This window comes from Montipora foliosa, chromosome 8, assembly GCF_036669935.1.
Source record: "Montipora foliosa isolate CH-2021 chromosome 8, ASM3666993v2, whole genome shotgun sequence".
Taxonomy (NCBI): Eukaryota; Metazoa; Cnidaria; class Anthozoa; order Scleractinia; family Acroporidae; genus Montipora; species Montipora foliosa.
Window position 1 is genome coordinate 17,770,070 of NC_090876.1, and position 3,599 is coordinate 17,773,668.

The 3,599-nt window shown below is 42.7% G+C and overlaps 1 pseudogene; it reads left to right on the forward strand.

The window, feature by feature from the left end:
• The first annotated feature begins 1,868 nt into the window (after window positions 1-1,868).
• LOC137967456 (uncharacterized) overlaps window positions 1,869-3,599 on the forward strand; it is a 2,124-nt pseudogene continuing 393 nt past the window's right edge.

Consider the following 3,599-nt stretch of genomic DNA (forward strand, 5'->3'; position numbering starts at 1 on the left):
CGACCAAGGGAGAGCTCAGTACAGCACTCGGTGTCTAGAACAAATCAGCATCAGTCTACACTACAACTTACCAGCGGTGATTCACCAAAATAGGGATATACATGGGTACATATGGGTATACAGACTCTACACAAGTATGTATATAGCGGAATGCAATGGTTTGTACGTGGTACGCGTGGTAATACATTATAATTTAAATACACTATAATAAAGGATACATAAGGCACCTCCTGGCGTTATCGTCACGCTATAAACCCTACATAACTCCCGAAAAATGGCCTAAAATTCTTTCCGGAATTTCCCGCAAAAAGCTCTAAAATTCTCCAAAAACTCTCTCTAACATTCCCGAAAATTCTGAAAAGTTCGGTGGCAAACCGCTGCTTAGATGCAGTGTAGGGCCCCTTTTGGCGTAGGCTTGCATGTGACGTCACAAAAAAAATAAAATACAAAACTAAAGAGCCGTTTGAGTTTTTATCTCGATCAGCTACAAGAGGTTTTAAAAATATATCTGTTTGCTTGTTTTCAGCTCGGTACCTTGCTTCGTTTCGAAAATAGAGCAGTTTGAATTTCAGAGATTTTCACAGTGCGTGACATGTTCCAGACGGCTTTCGAAAAACATGCCAGTTGCATAAAAACATCGATTCCCCTCGTGTTTTTGTGGCCTAAACAACCAATATACTAGGTGATGTGTCTACACGAATTTTTGCTAGCTCATTATACAGCAGAAAGTGTTAAAGACAGCCAAACTAAATTCCAGATATTTCTACAGGTTTACATGCGATTTACATGCGCCTCCATACTAAACTCTACAAATTTGAGTAATACATTTTGCCGAATAACTCAAGTACGGAATATCGCACAGCACTGAGACTTGGACCCGTTGTTTATTTATTCCTCCTCTATAACCAGGGGTTCCAACAGTAGCCGGGTAGCGGGTAGATCTACCCACTTGTAACGGGCCGATTACCCGCTTGGAGCCTTCACACGAACGTCTAGTAAGGCCAGATAATTTCATCTCAGCGTCGAATTCTTGCCAAAAGATTTGGCAAAATAGGTTTTATTTTATAGGAGAACAAAAGGAAATGAAAAAGAAAAGACATTCTGGCATCTTCCAAGCCTTCTGGCCCATGGAAGTTCAAGCAAAGTCTGCAAAACATGTACTAAACATCGCTTCGGAAGCTACGTCAAAAAAAATGTGCAAGGCATCTCAGCTGAAATCGACAGGAACTGGGACAGAGTGTGAATACTAACGGCGGCCAAAAGGCAATCGTTGTTTGCATATTTCACGCCAGTGTCAAAACAAAAGAGGTCAAACGAGACTGACTCCTCCCAAGGTTAGTTGAGGATATTGAAAGGAAAAACTTTCTGTGATTATATCGTTCAAATGTTAATATTATGCTTCGTTTTTGCGCCAATATATTGTGTATCGTTCGTCGATGGAATTGAATAAAATGTATCATGTTCAGTTACTTGCCTTGTGTTGTGTCTTACTTCTGCCAACTGATCTCTTTTTCGGCAGAAAGTGGTTTATTAGGTAGTGAAATCAGTCAGTCACTTACCTCAGCGAAGGAAAAGCCCCTTCCATCTTCAAAGTCAGGTGAGAGTGTAGCAGATGTTGTAAAACCCGTTACATCCTACGCAAGAAGCGAGACGAGCATCGATTTCTGTGATCATGATTCTGTGTTGAAGCTGTACGGGCCTTCGGAAATAGTCCACAGTTATTACTATTACTTATTATTATTGTAATAAAAATAATTGTTTCAGCCTAACTGAAACGGAGCAGAAAAAAACATTTCGCCCTAAAACGAGACCGTTTCAAGCACCAGTGGATAAGAGATGATAACTTGGCATTTGATTCATGTACTGGCATGTGGTGGGTGATTTACAAGGAGGAATCAGATGATGAGAAAGGGGGGATGTTTTGTTTGTTGTGTAAGAAGCACAATACTGCAAACCTGAAAAACAACAGCAGAGTATATAACCTCACACCTACACAGCGCCTGAAAACAGATGCTCTAAAAGATCATTCAAAAAGTGCTCAGCATGCAGCAGCTGTTCAGGCAGAGATGCTCAGCCGAGTGTCAATTTTTCACAAAGAAGTCGAGGAACAAGTCAAGAGCAAAGATGAAGTCCTACAGAATGCATTTATGTCGGTATACTTCTCCAAATGCTTGGGCTTGAAAACATGAAGCATTTTCGTCATCGCTCCGCTGGGTCAACTATCGAGATTTTCTTGACTCAAGGCAGAGTACTGAAGCAGAGAGTGGTTGAGGCGCTAAGGAAATCAAAAGCATTTGGTCTATTAGTTGATGAGGTAACGGACATTTCTGTCATGGAACAGTTGATAGGTTTTGCTCAGTATGTCTCTGATGATGGAGAGCCTATGGTGAAATTCCTTTTCGTCGACAATGTTTTGGAGGGCTCCTCTTCCGCCAATGCTGAGACAATCACTAACTGCATTTCTAACAATCTGGACAAATGTGAACTTGACGTTCAGAAGATGATGAACCTAGTAAGCGGTGGCGCCAAAGTAATGACTGGCGAAAGAACAGGTGTGGCCGCCCGACTGAAGCAAATCAACAGCAAGCTAATTAATGTGCACTGTCTGTCACAGACTGGCCTTTGCTTGTGCTGGTGCGAGTGATGAGACAAAATACATCACACAAGTCGAAGGAGTCCTTTTGCAACTCTGGAAGTTTTTTGCTAAATCGCCTAAGCGGACTGCTCTTTTGGTGAAAGCACAAGAGTCGTGGCGCAAGATGAAGCTATCGGAAAAAGCAAGGTCTGTTGTGGCGAAAAAGGTGCGAAAAGCTTGCAGAACACGTTGGCTGTCTACAAGCAATGCTGTAGATGGAGTGTATGAAGACTTTGTTCCTATCAGGCTATCAATCTCGCAGAAGAAAAAGATGGCTTGGCGACGTATCTGCTGTCCAAAATGAAGAGCTTTAAGTTTATTGGTACGATGTATATTTTGAAGGCTGTCCTTTCAGAGCTTGCTGCATTAAGCAGAGTATTCCAGCGAGGTACCGTCAACTTTGGCCATATCCTACCAGCTATTACCTACACTACTGACAAGCTAACCCCCATCACCCAACTTCAGATTGATATTCAGGAGGATGGACGGCTCGGTACCTGTGAGTTTAAAAGCAATGACCACGAGATACAAGTTCTTCGCAACCTTCTAAAGAAGTACACGCAAACCATCAAGGAGAACATTGATTCTCGTTTCAAGAATGCGATGCCAGTGGTCTGTGCATTTGCAATCTTTAATGCAAATGCCATTCCAAACCGTGGAACCGCAGAGTTTTTAAGCTATGGGTCAAAGGGAATCGGCACATTGTCAAACCACTACTTTCCAGGTGACAAGGAAGCTCAGCGGCAAGTGAAAGCAGAGTGGGAGAAGTTAAAATACGATCTTCGTTTGTGGAAAGCGCAGATCCCTCAGGAACTTGACAACATCACCCCAACTGAGTGGAGTCTGAAGAGGCTACTTTCCACGCACACAGGGTATGGGCACTTCTACCCTAAGCTTGTGTGGATTGCAGAAATCATTCTTTCTCTTCCTATGTCAAATGCGAGGCCCGAGAGAGGGGCTAGTG